A 14,474-nucleotide genomic window follows, 5' to 3' on the forward strand; every position below is an offset into this window, starting at 1 on the left:
CTTGCTTATGATACTGAAAGCATAATTTAATTTTGATTTACAAGAGTCTCCAGTTCGACCCTGAAGTCATGATGATAATGTCATCTTCCCAGATCATTTCAACATGAATGGAATCTGCCCTTTCTTAGGCTCTACATTGCTTTCATCCTCAGAGATAGAGCTCTGGCTTATTATCAACAACTTTCCTAGGTTTTGCATCAGGCCTTCTGCATGACTTTTGCCTGGGCCCTCACATAGCATCTCTCATAGTTTTGTAATAAGGGGACTTGTTTTCATATGATCTGATAAGAAGATAAATAACTCTTGGTATTGATTTAGAAGGCTGTGGGCTGGTTTGTAGAATCTAGCTTGACATACGATGGTAGTCTGGTTCTACCTGGGACCAGCTCTCTTTGCAACTGCCTTAGTTTTAATCCCTTTTCTTACTCATCTTCTTCCTTTAGAATATCAGCTCTGAAGGCAAGGACCATAACTGTCTTGTTGCCATTGGAACCTCAGCACCCAAGATGGGCCTTAGTGCAGAGCAGGTGCAACTTGATATATGCTTGTTGAGTGAATGTCAGCAGGGTGGCTCTGGAGGAGGGTGAAGTTCATGGTTATGACTGAAAGCATGGATGCCATATGCTATTCAGTGTGGTTCTGAAGTCTCTGCAGCTTGTGAGTAACTTTAGAGCAAATGCTATCCCCACCCCTAAGGTCTTTATTTCCCTTGACATTACCCAACACCAGGTGCTTGCTTGCAGTCAATGAGAGAGGACATTAAAAGGAATCAGAGGTGGAGAGGAAAGAAAGGAAGGTGGGGCTTGGCATGAGCTGGTCTAGAATGAAGTTCCTGTTCCCTTCGCGTTTGTGCAATGTTGGGAGATCCACTAGGCTTCTCAGTCTTAGTTTATTCATCTGCCTAATGGGAATAGCAGCAGCGGTAGCCCTTATCCCAGGGATGTTATGAGGCTGCCTGACTGGGAAGTGTTCTGCAAACACTGGGATACCTAGAGAGGAGAGTCATGGTGGACTATGGCCAGACAACTAGGAAAGGCTGGGGATTCCCACGGGGCGGTCAGCAGCGTCCTTTGTCTTCTGCTGGACTCAGAAGCTGAACCAGTTGGGTCTGGATTTCCAGGTCTTTGCCTCCATGAACTCCTGTTGTCATCACCTTCCTTTGTCTCCTCCCTCCCCCACCTCTAGTCTTCCTTTATGCTGGCTCATCCAGCCTGGATAATATGCCAGACCAAATGAACTTGATAGCCCAAGTTATCTAGAATTACATTCCAAAACCATCTCTACATTTATTTTTCAGGGGAGGGAGGAAAAACAAGGACCAGGGCACAGGAGGGCATGGAGATATGTGAGGCACATTCTACCCTTTCCTTCCAACAACTTGGCTTATGGTTTCCTAAAAATTCTCTCCACTTACTGCCAGCCCTGCAGGTAGAATGAATGAAAATCTTCTACTGGGTTTAATTTGAAGGGAGTCAAAAAACCCTTCCATAATCTCTTATTGGCCCAAAATTCTCCCATTTGAATTTTGGTTTGATGCCAGTATGTGCCAATGATTAACCCCCGAGTTCCAATTTACTTTAATCTGAGAGTGAAGGCATGGGAACACAGAGGGGATAATTTGGGGTAGTAAATACACCATTAGGAACTGTCTTGAAAGAACATCCTGGGATGGAACACAGGGTATGTGAGGACATATGGAAGGGACCTCACGAACTGAGCTTGGGGAGGTGGGGGATGAAAAAATTGAGACAGAGAAGTGAGAGAAAGGGGTGGAGGGCCTTAGAGAGCGAACTGATTGCATTATAGATCTGTGTAGAGTAGCTGCTCTGCCTTTCGATTTTCATTCCAGTTAGCTGGTTCATCATTATTATCATTAATGGATGAAGTATGGCTACTGTGTATGTGTGTGTGTGTGTGTGTGTGTGTGTGTGTGTGTGTGAGAGAGAGAGAGAGAGAGAGAGAGAGAGAGAGAGAGAGATGTATGCATGTGTGCATGTGTAGGCACCTATGTGTGCTTATGCAGAGGCCAGAGGAGTGCATTAGGTATCTTCCTACACTCTGCCTTACTGCCCTGAGACAGGACCTCTTACTAAACCTGAGTTAACCAATTTAGTAAGATTGACTGGCCAGAAAGCCGGGATCCACTGTCTATGCCTACCCAAAGCCTGGGTTACAAACACACACACCATGCCCAGATCTTTTAGTTGGGTGCTGGGGATTCTGGGAATTCAAACTCGGGTCCTCATGCTCTTTCCCACAGAGCCATTTCCTCAGCTCTGAAGTATAGGTTATTTTTATTTTATTTTAAACTTCCAGGTGCCTTTAATTTTGCCCAAATGCAAATCGTCCTGTTGATTAGATTTATTTTCATAATCATATAATTTTATCCTACTCTCATTGTCCTAAGACAACATGGAGCCTTAGAATTTTCTGCCCTGTGCTCCCTCTGTAGCCCAGGGTCCTGTTCCATGTCACTGCTGTCCTGCCTCTTGGGAAATTTTCTCTCTCTAGAATGAAATGCTTTTCCTTTCCAACTGCCTGTAAGGATTCTCCAAGGCTGAGCCACCTTCATCAGCACTGGAAGTGTATTATGATTTCTGTGCCATGTTCTGAGCAGCTCTTATCTATTTATTTAGTCACACTCCCCTGGCACAGAGTTGAAGCTTTGCTTGCATTGACATTCTACTGTGGTCCCATTCTCCTGTCTGGGAAAGATTAAGAGCTTGTCTTCCTCATCATTATAGCCCCGAAGGGTGCATAATGATTGTTGAATTGAATGGTAGGGCTGGTACACAATACATTCTGGAGTGATTCAGAGTCTGGGGATGGGGTGGGATCTCTGATGGACACCTTACATAGAGGGTTCCATTTCATTTCACAGCAAGGTCTGCCAGGGGACTGCGAGGTACCTTGTTCTCCTGGGACTATCTGCATTCTAGATCAAACATTCTAACCACAAAGAGCTCAGGTGGTGGAAGTCTATCTGAAACTGCTTATCTGAAAAAGGCACAGCATTCCAGATCCATACAGTGTACTGGGAGGTCAACAAGTACATAATCGAGTTTGGCTTCTGCAATCAGCCTGGCTGAGTTCTGATTTGAACCAATGTGCTTGTTGCAATCTCTGCCCTGTAATCCCTTGGAGACCAAGGTCAGGGATTTGCTGTATTCTTCTCAAAGCCAAATGAACTTCAAAAGCAGAGGAAACCGTAGTGTGAAACACAGACCTCAGAGCTTCCTTAGGGGAATCTGGAGGATAATGCCCACATTACCCAATGAAAACTTCCAAAACTTCCCTTTTAAAATGTCTCTGGGGGTCGGGGAGATGACTCTGTTGGTAAAGTGCTTATCTGAAGCATGAGGACCTGAGTTCAGATCCCCAGAACCCATGTAGAAAATCAGATGCAGCAAGCACCTGCAGCCCTAGCACTGGGGAGGTGGAGACAGGAGGATCCCCAGAGCTCGCTTGCCACCTGGGCTTGCCAAATGGGTGTGCCCTGGATTCAATAAGAGATCCTGTCTCAACAAATAAGGTGGAGACAGAGGAAGACCCCCTGATGTCAACCTCTGGTTTCCACCTGTATACACACACAAGTATGTACTCATATACTACATGTGTATGTACACACAACACAGAAATAAAACAACTCTGTTCTTTCCCCAAAATGCTTATCTCAGCACTAACCACCTCATGTATCATCCCCCCAAACTTTCTTGCACCCCAGTGGCAGCTTCTCCAGGGATCAAAGCACATTCTCTTCTCCTCTTTGGGGTCCCTCTTCTTGGAAAGTAGGGAGAGTTGATTAGTACAAATACTCTTTCCCCTTCTCACATTTAGAATGTTTATTAATAGAAAATGCCATTTATTCATCTATCAGAAATTGTGTGAATGATACTCAGAATTCCTGGGGAGCCTCAATCTACAAAATTTGTTCAAAATTTGTGTCTGCTGTGGCCAGTGGTAGGGGTGTGCTGGGGCCAGTTCATAGCAGCTCAGAAGAGGCCTCTGAGTGCAGCTCTTCCAGCTTTGTTCCCAGTGATATTGTTAGTAACTTGAACTCTGCTGTCCTGGAAGTATTTACACCACTGTAACCAGTAAGACCTATAGGTCAGCGCTTTCTCAGTCTACACAGAAGGTTGTTAAGCATTTACCAGTGTTCCAGTACAGCAGCCATTGCCAATGCTTTTCTCTGGCTGTTGGGTAAAGCCTTAGAGGTTTACCTGTGTGGCTTTCTGTCCCTCAGATTCATGGTATTCTGCAATAGGCATTGAATCTAGATGGTTAGAATTGTTCTGTTCTTCAAGCTCTATCCCAGCTCAGCAGTTTTCTTTCTTTCTTTTTTCTTGGCCTCACTACTGCTTGTTTTTCTATAATCTGAGCTGCTCTTTTCTGGTTGATCCTTTATCAAACCGGAGGCTAGTTCAAGGCCATGTTCCTTGTTTGTTTGTTTGGTTAAGACTCCAGAACGCCACACAGCAGCTCCATCAGCTATGACACAGATTATGTGATACTTAAATGATAATCTATATTGTTTTGAGAATTGACATTGCTATAGAGCTATGGCTTCTGCTGTCGGGTGGGGGTCTCCTGTATGCTGTTGATTCTCCATGGTAGCTGTGTGCTAAAATCCCTGAGGAGTTGAAACTCTTCTTGCTTGAGCTATACTCTTAGCAAGTGAGTCAGAAGACATCCGGTACTACCCAGATTCTTAGATCTAGATAAGGTCGACTTTAATTCCCATTCATCCATCAGTGGAAGGCTCAGATCCTTCCTGTTTTAATTTTGGACTTACCCCTGTATCTGCTTCATTGGTCTGATTTGAGAGCCAGCACACCAACCTGTGGTTGTTCTGGTCTCACGTCCTACCACATGTCCTACCCTCAGGAAACCTTCATTGAGCCCCCAGACTAGGCCAGGTCTGTTTTTTTACATAACCTTAAAAATCACCGTTGGGGCTGGAGAGATGACTTGAACAACTAAGAGAATTTGCTGCTTTTCTAGAGGACCTGGGTTTGGTGCCTAACACCCATGTCAGGCAGCGCACAACTACCTGAAATTCCATCTCCAGAGGATCTGAATGGCTTCCAGCCTCTGTGGACACATACATGTGGTACACACGCACAAACACAAAAGAAAAAATTAAAACCCAACATGGTGGTTCACATCTTTAATCCCAACACTCAGGAGGCAGAAGCAGATGGATCTCTGTGAGATTGAGGGCAGCCTGGTCTATATAATGCATTCCAGACCAGATGGGGCTATAGGGAGATCCTCTCTTAAAAAGTTAAAAACAAAAACAAAAAAAAACCCAAATAACAATTACATCATCTGTGCCCTCGTGGATGGTCTCCTGCCCATGTACTGGGCTGCCCATGTACTGGGCAGCATTAATTCGACTTGAGTCCAATTAGTAACAACAAAAAAGGGAAGACATGAAGTTGAAAGGGAGACAGAGAGACAAGGTGAGGGACCCTAGGAGGAATTGGAAAGAGGCAGTGGATATAATCAAAATATGTTATATCAGTACATGAACTTTTCCCAAAGAATAAATAAAAATATTCTTAAAAATCAGCCTGTCTTTTTATTGGCAGCTAAACCTACTTGTGATTATAGATTTAATTTTGTAATTACTTGATTAATTACATTGTGTGCTTGATGAAGACATAGATCACATTGGACCAGATGCCTAAAGACTCTTGTTTGGCCCAGGAGAGGTGTTAGCAGATAATTGCTAAAGGTTGAAGGAACCAGTGGGAAGGAATAAGACTGGGCCACAAAGAGGAATGGAAGAAACACACCTACGTTATGTATGTGTGTCTCTGGTTCCCTTTTCTTTCCCTGCTGCCCCAGCCTCTCATGCCTCTCAGTGTACTTAGGCAGTCACAGAAGCCACTGCACAACCTCTTAGTTACATACCTCACTTAAAGGATCGGCTTAGATTGAGAAAGACTCTCTTGGTCCTACTTCCTAGGTGAGAGAGTAGTATTGGTTTAAATTGGTTTAAGTGTTTCACATTGGTCCAATTAATACTGATGAGGGGATAGGGTATGTGCTGGATAGCTTTAGTGTCAACTTGACACACCTGGGTTAAGGGAGCCTCAATTGGGGAATTTCCTCTATTGGGCTGGCCTGTGGCCATGTCTGAGGGACATCTTCTTGATGAGTGATGTGGGAGGGCCCAGGCCACTGTGGGTGGTGCCACCCCTGGGCAGGTGGGCCTATGTTGTATAAGAAAGCAGGCTGAGCAGGGGCCAGGGGAGCAAGCCAGTAAGCATCGTTCCTCCATGGCCTGTGCTCCAGCTCCTGCCTCCAGGTTCCTGCCCTGAGTTCCTACTGTAGAACCCTGAGACCCTCTTCATTCACCCGCTACCCCCCAATCCCTCCAGACCCCCACTAATTGCTCTTTTAGCTTCTGTAAAATGCTTGGCTGCTGCTTTAGACATGCCTAAACACGCCCTGGCACGCCCTGACTCCCACCTGGTATTCCCACCCCCCTTCCAGGAAACTATAGATTAACCAAGCCCGAGCATAAAAACTGCCCTATAAGGTGAAAACGGAGACTCCTGGCCCCACAGGTAACAGCACATTCCACAGCCCTGAGAATAGCACCTACCAATAAGAAACTTCCAGGGCTGCATCTTATACATCCAATCGGTTTAAAATTATGTTGGCGCGTGCGGGCTCCTTGAACAAACCAAAATGTATCTTCGGTATCTCCCCCCCCCCCTTTTGTGTAAACCTATAAAAGGCTCCACTCTCCCTTACTATGGGCTCTCAGCATGGATCCGTTGAGTTGGTGAGGTCTGAGGGCCCGAGCTTAAGCCCGAATAAACCATAAACCTTTGCTTTTGCATTTTGGTGTGTTGGGTTCTCGGTGGTCTCTTTGGGGTCCAGTGGATGGGGTACAACACTACCTTGGGCTCCCTGATGAACTGCGACCTGGGAGATGTAAGCTGAATAAACCCTTTCCTTCCCAAGTTGGTAGTGGTCAGAGTGTTTTGTCACAGCAATGGAGAAACAAACTAGGACAGGGTATAAAGTAAAAACATAGACCCCAGTAGCTCTTACAGGTAGGTGAGCCATCCAAGAGGTCATGGTGAACTGGACAGATGCTGCCAAAGGTGTTAACTACAGCCTCTACAGAATCACTGGCAAAAGTAGAAATTAACCTTTGAGCTGTGTTCAGAAACTGGGAGAATGAGACAGATGGGTCCAGGGAGTGAGTGATTGCAAGGGACCTTACTAATCAAGAGGGGAGTGGACTGTTAGCTTGTCTCCCTGGATCAGAATTTTAGGTTCATGTCCCAAGAGTCTAGAAAGGGCAGATATTCCCAAGACTGTTTTCCTGGCTGCCTTTGGGCCTCTCATGCCAGTGGAAGGAGAAAATGAAATGGACTGGTGCCCAGTCTGTAAAGAGAAGCTGGCTGGCTCTGGAGTGGGCTGGCATTATCCAGACCTCTTGAATCATTTGAAGCTGTTGACAGTGGGATGGGGGGAGGAGAGGCAGAGAGAGAGTGACAGAGACAGAGAGTGACAGAGACAGAGAGAGACAGAGACAGAGTGACAGAGACACAGAGACAGAGTGACAGAGACAGAGACAGAGACAGAGAGACAGAGACAGAGACACACAGACACAGAGAGAGAGACAGAGAGACACAGACAGACAGAGACAGAGAGAGACAGAGACAGAGAGACAGAGATAGAGAGAGAGACAGAGACAGAGAGATAGAGACAGAGAGACAGAGAGAGACAGAGAGACAGAGAGAGAGACAGAGAGAGACACAGAGAGAGAGACAGAGACAGAGAGAGACACAGAGAGAGAGACAGAGACAGAGAGAGACAGAGAGAGACAGACTGTAAGAGAGACGGAGAGAGAGACGGAGAGACTGTAAGAGAGAGAGACTGTAAGAGAGAGAGAGACTATAAGAGAGAGAGACTGTAAGAGACCTGGAGCTCTCAGGGACAGAGTCTGCTGTGTAAAGTGCAATAAATATCCCAGAAACTGAGTTCCCTGCTGCTGTGTTAGCTCAGAGAGGGCCAGGGTCTGGTCCTGCCACTACTGTACAGTTAACTTATTGGCGCAGTTGAAGCCAGAGGCTGTACTAGTGAATGTGACATAGTCTGTGCCCTTCAGGAACATAGTGGGGAGACAGAACACAGTGATTACAAGAGACGTAGTTGCTGAATTATTGGGGTCATGGGACACATGGATGGGGCACAAAAACTTGTATGTCAGAGAAGCCTTTGTGGTGGAGGTATTTAAATTTTTATTAATTAATTATTGTGTGTGTGTGTGTGTGTGTGTGTGTCCTGGCATATGAGTGGAGATCAGAGGACAACTTTCGGGAGTCAGTTCTCGCCTTCCACCATGTGAGTCCTGGGGATTTGAATTTAGGTTGTCAGGCTCAGCAGCAAGTGCCTTTTTCCACTGAGCTGTCTTATTGGCCTGAGGAGATGATGTTTAAATTGGGCAAAATGAATAGGGTTTAGTCAGGTGAATGAAGGTCATGACAGGGGAAAATGATGGGGTATGGGGTTAGGTTATAGAGTTTACTAAAGCTTACAGATAAAATGTGGTGTTGCCCAGAAATACAAGTTATCCAGAGCTCTGGAGCATCGACCCGATTCAGGTCCTTGTGATGGGACTGCACATTTGTGTGATTCTTTCATTGTTTCATGGATGGGAGCATGTGTTCTCCATAAATGGAAGGCACCCCCAAATCTCACAGGCTGTGACTTGTAGGAGAGCAGAGCATCTCTGTTCCCTTTGAGCTGTCATCATCTCCTCTGTAAACTGACTACAGCAGGGAAGGCAAAAGCAGTTTGCCAGTGGCCGTGCTGCTACTGCGTCTCTTGGGTTGTGTTGTAATTCTGTGCTTGAGGCAGACCACCAATGCTCTGGATCACTGACTGTTGATGTGCTCAGAGTTGCTTTCTAGGGTTTTACTCTGACATTCTGATTTGTGGTACTCATGGCCTGCTCAATCAGCACCCCCAAAATGACAATACCATACCTTCTTTCTCTTCATTCCCACAGCCTTCCAACTTCAACAGACTGAGAGCTTATGTACACTAGAGTCACTTTCTCTGGGTGGGAGGACATTCCTACTGTGATATCTGTGACCCTGTGAGTTGTCAGGGTGAGTAGGTTGGGCAGGTATCTCTTCTCTCTCACACCACTGTGTGCATATTACCCCTTAACCTGGTGTAGAGGGAACCAGGGTAGAAAATGCCAGCCTTCTCGAGGAGGCACAATTGTCCATCAAGGCTATGTGAGTGGTTGTTAGAACCCCTGAGCATGTTTGGGCTTGCTTCTTTATCTGTGGCACAGGAAGGTTAGGCAGATGTTCCTTGACTTGGTTGCTCACATGCTGCTTAGGAGTCTAGGATACCTGGGCACAGAGTGGGTGAGTGAACCAAGAGGAATACTCTGGCAGGCCAGCACAGCACACTCAAGTCATAAGGACCTGGCTAATGGAGGGTATGGGGAACATTCCAACTACTCCTTCTATGGAGCACAAGCTCTCCAGTTCCCCGGGGTCCCTTTCATAGTACCCTTCCCTAATCTATAAAAAATTATCAAAAAATTCATATGCAATATATTATATATTGAGTATATGATATTTATCTTTCTGAGACTGCCTTAATTCACTTAATATAATTATCTCTAGTTGCTTATGTTCTCCCACAAATGGCACAACTTCATTCTTTATGGCTGATAAAAATTCCTTTGTGTATATAATCTACATTTTCCTTACCCATTTCTCTGTTGTTGAATGCCTAGGTTGGTTCCATACCTTAGCTATTGTGAATAGTGCTGCATTAAAATAAACATGGATGTCCAAGAATCTCTGACATATTGACTTGAAGTCCTTTGGGTAAATACCCAAGAGTTGTATAGCTGGGCCATATAGTAGCTCTGTTTCTAGATTGTTTGCTTTTTTAGAAAGTCTTACCAATTTCCATAGAGGCTAGACTAGTTTACATTCCCACCAGCACTATATGAGTTCCCTTTTGTCTACATCAGAGCCAGCCCCTCCCCCAATCTTTGTCAGTCTAGCCTCTGTGGTCAAGGCTAGGCACTCAACTCTCCAGTGCCCTCCACATTCCCTCTTCCAGCTTCCCTCTGACCTGACTCAGGGACTTTTTCTGCACTGAATCATAATGGCTTCCCACATCCATTGAGTAACTTCCATTTGTTGTGTCTGGTCCTGTACTAAGATTTTCCACACTTTATCTCACAGAGTCCTTACGAAACATCCTCCAAAGCAGTTCTTCCTGCAGTGTGCCCTCAGATTCACATGGTAGGACTGTTCCCACTATTCAGTCATCAGCACCATTGTTTTAACTGTTCCATTGTTCCCTCCCCTTGTCACTTTTTTTTTTTTTAACTTTAAAAAAACCCTTGTCGTGCAATGCCCAAGGAGGTCAGAAGAGGCTGCTGGATCCCCTGAGACTGGAGTTATGGGACAGTTGTTAGCTGCCACATGGGTGCTGGGATTAGAACGCAGGTCTTCTGCAAGAACAACCAGTGTTCTTAACTGCTGAGCCATCTCTCCAGGCCCTCCCCTCCATCACTTTCTATCACACCATCCTGCATTTTCTTGATAGCATTTGTGATGGAAACAGTCCTGCTCATTTCTTGTTTGTCCCTCCCTTACCTGTTCTAGTCACCACGCCTCACCCCTGCCCACCAGCACCTAGAGGGCCTTCATAAACACATGTTTCATGAATCAAGGAATCATGATGTCAGCTATGAGAATAACAAAGAGAGAGGCTAACGAACTTGAAGTTCCTACAATAGCAAAGTTGGTGGCATTCAAACTCAAGTTACAGCTCCAAAACAGACAGCCTTGACCCTGATACTCTTCATGGTGGCATGACTTTCTCTTGCCTGGTTTCCCTCACTAGCCTGAAGTGGATTGGATTACTGTCTGCTGTGGCATGCCATCTAAATGGTGCTTGCCTTTGCTTTCCTTGATTTGGAGCTCGAGTTTCCAGAACCATGATTCTCAGTTCTTCCTGCCCCTACTTCTGTGTCAGTAGCTCCTGGTCGGGATGAACATGCCATTTTTCATAGGCTGAGAAGTTATAGGAACTAGCATCACCCTTCTCTCTGGACAACCTGACTTATATTATAGGAGGGCTCTAAATGTCTTGTCACTTTGGGTTGACCCTCCCTAGACGTGCTGTACTGAGGGTGAAGAGCCTGGAGATTTGATTCCTTGGGAAAAAAATGCTGGAGGGAAGGAAAGTGAAAAATCTGTAGGCTATTTCTCTTGGTCATTTTTAAAGGGAAATGTAAAAATAGAAAGTCTTGTTCTACTGAGAAATTCCCTACAAATGAATGTACGACAGCATCATGTATAGAACTGGACAAAACATGAAATTCCACCCCAGTTCTGGGAAGAATCAGAAGAGGGATGTACGTGTCTAGTTCTGTCCTTCCTCAGATTTCCTATTTATGGTATATAAATAAAGAAGGAACTGAAAGATAGGGGCTGGGAACAAGGAAAGAATCCTGGCTGCCAAGAAACATCTGAGATACGATGTACAAAATCTATCAGAATGTGCTTCGAGGCCCAGAAACTTCTAGGTTAATCCCAGTGCTGCAGAATTCAGTACCGTGACTTCATTACATTAAAAAACATTTAGTGTCTGTGTGCACATGCTCGTGGGCCAGCCACTGTGTCTGTGTGGATATCAGAGAACAGCTTGTAGGAGTTGGTTCTCTCCTTCCACTGTCTTGGGGATCCAACTCAGGTCCTCAGGCTGGGTAGCCGGTTCCTGTATTTATGGAGCCATCTTGCCGGCCCTCAAGGCCCTTAACACTGTAACTTAAAAAGTCTGCTGGGCGAAGCTCAGCATTTTTGATACGTTTCCCACTGTCCAAGTTCTTCTTTCATCTCAAAGATTCTAAGTTCTCTGTCCTTTGCAAAAGTCATTCTCGATGACTTCAGTGAATCATTATTGAAATATACTGCTATATTTAAAACTGTCTCCCACGTTTGAAACATGAAGTCCTTTAATAGGAGCAGATGAAAATCCCAAGGATGTCTGATTCAGAAATAGAAGCTCCTACACTTTCGTCTTTCCTTATTTCTTTCCTGCTAAGAAAAATTTATTTTAAAAATAATCTCAGAAGGCTCTCTGGCTGGAAAACAGACTAGGCAGCTTGGCTCTCTGTGCTTGAATTCTGTGGAGGAGAGAGCTGAGGCCTGCCACGTAGCTGCTAGAATTAGCTGGGCAAAGTGGCAAGGAGGTTTATGGTGTGACAGGGTCCATCACGGCTCAAAGCCATCACATGTTCAAATTATACTTTTTCCCTACCTGCTCTCCTAGTGACCTTCTGTGGTCACTTGTCCATCCATGTCATTTTTCTGCAGTGGCAGCATTTGATGATCTTGGCAGCTACATCTCTCTCTGTAAATCAGTGCTTCTCTACTGCAGGGAGAACTTGGTAGTCTTCTCTATAGGGGACATCTGGCTGTGCCTGGAGACATTTTTGGTTGTTCAACTGGAGGAGGGGCCTCCAGTGGGTGGAAGACAGTGTGGCTGCTAAACATTATGTAATACACAAATATTTGGGTCTCCCTGTCCTCACACTCTCTCTAACAAAGAATTGCCTAGCCCCAAATGTCAGTGTGCAGTGTGGCAGTTGGGAAGCCTTACTGAGATGGAGAGCTAATGGTCCAGTTTGTCTGCCAGCCTCTTGTGAGTTTAATAGTTTGAATTTGCTGTGCTGAGAGACTGAACTACTCTTGGGTGTGGTGCAATCAAAATTCAGCCTGTCAGAGTGAGGACCAATGCCTAGACCTTGCTGACTTAGAGCTCTAAGTCATCTCCAGGTAGAGCTCTGGGCAGCCAGCTTACCTCCCTTGACTTGAAAATTCTTTCAGCTTTTGATGGTTATATTAAAAAGTACAGTGGCTCATGCCTTTAATCTCAGCACTCGGGAGGCAGAGGCAGGCGGATCTCTGTGAGTTCAAGGCTAGCCTAGTCTCCATAGCGAATCCAGGCCAGCTGGGGATACCCTGTCTCAAAAACGACAAAAAAAAAAGTGCATTTCTTTTTCTTTTACTTTAAAAAATTCAGTGAAACATAAGCATGTTGTAGTTTTAGATACTAAAAGGTAAGTATTCTCTTATACATTTCTATTCACATACATATAGATTAAAAAATGTAGCTGAGACTGTAGACTGTCTTATGATACTGCTGCGTGTGGTGGCATTCCCTTGTTGAGGATGTGTTGTAGCTGACCTGACCATTTCTTCACTGATGCTATTTGGGCTGTTTGTAGTTTTCCACAGTTGTATATACCCGTGAGAGCATCTTTGCCCACAGTTCTTGTGCACAAGTATACTCTGCATCCCACGCCTTCAAGGTGGTGTTGTGGGTTGGAGGATTTGCATTTGAACTTCTTGTAGATGCTTCCAATCGCCCTACCAAGAGGATAGACTAGCTGGGTGTGGTGGCACATGCCTTTAATCCCTACACTCCAGAGGCAGAGGCAGGTGGATCTCTTTGGGTTCAAGGCCAGCCTGGTCTACATAAGTGAGTTCCAGGCCAGCTGGGGCTACAGGGAGACTCTGTCTCCAAAAAGGAAAAAAAAAGTATAAGCTACATCATACTATAATGAACAGTGACTGACTATCCATTGTCTCACTTTTCTTGACCATTAGCTCCTAAAATGATTCTGCTCTAGAGAGACTTTCAAAAGACAAAACAAAACATTCTGAGGCTGGGTATATAACTCAACTCATAAAGTGCATGTGCTGTGCAATTATGGTGCTCTGAGTTCAGGTCCCCAGCACCTATGTAAAAGCATGGCATGGTGGCAGGTGTCTGAATCCTAGCACTGGGAGTTGGGGGAGACAGGTGTAACTATGGGTGCTCACTGGCCAGCTTAGCTAAATTGGTGAGCTTCAGGTTCAATGAGAGACTTTTGAAAAGGGTGGAGAGTAGTATAGGAAGATCCCCATGTTGATTGATCTCTAGCCTCTATAGGCATGGATACACATGTGGATATACATACAAACACAATGCACCTCACACACACATGCTCTACACACACACACACGCACACACACACACACTTTAAGGGAATTTGGCACTTTGAAAAGATTCTAAAGACTCTAAAAATAATCAAGGATTACCTTAGGCAACAAAACCGAAATACTAGTTAAAAAAATCCCCATGGGACATTCACCCTTCCATCCCTCCCGCCGTTCTATACTCCTAGTTTGGGCCCGGTGCCATTCCTAGTCTTGGGGCCCCAGACACCTGGGGAACCAATACTGCTTCCTGATCCTTCTAACCCAGACCAACTCAGTCCCTTTCTTGGGCTCCAGGAGCACCACTTCTGGTACTGGCCCTGCCCTCACCTCTCTCTGCTTCCCTGGGCCTGCACCACCGGCTAACTCTCCTAGCCTGCACTACTATCCTCAGGCCTCTTGGGGTAAGTCTATAGCGCA

Source organism: Nannospalax galili, unplaced genomic scaffold (assembly GCF_000622305.1).
Source record: "Nannospalax galili isolate Female #2095 unplaced genomic scaffold, S.galili_v1.0 scaffold17, whole genome shotgun sequence".
NCBI classification, from domain to species: domain Eukaryota; kingdom Metazoa; phylum Chordata; class Mammalia; order Rodentia; family Spalacidae; genus Nannospalax; species Nannospalax galili.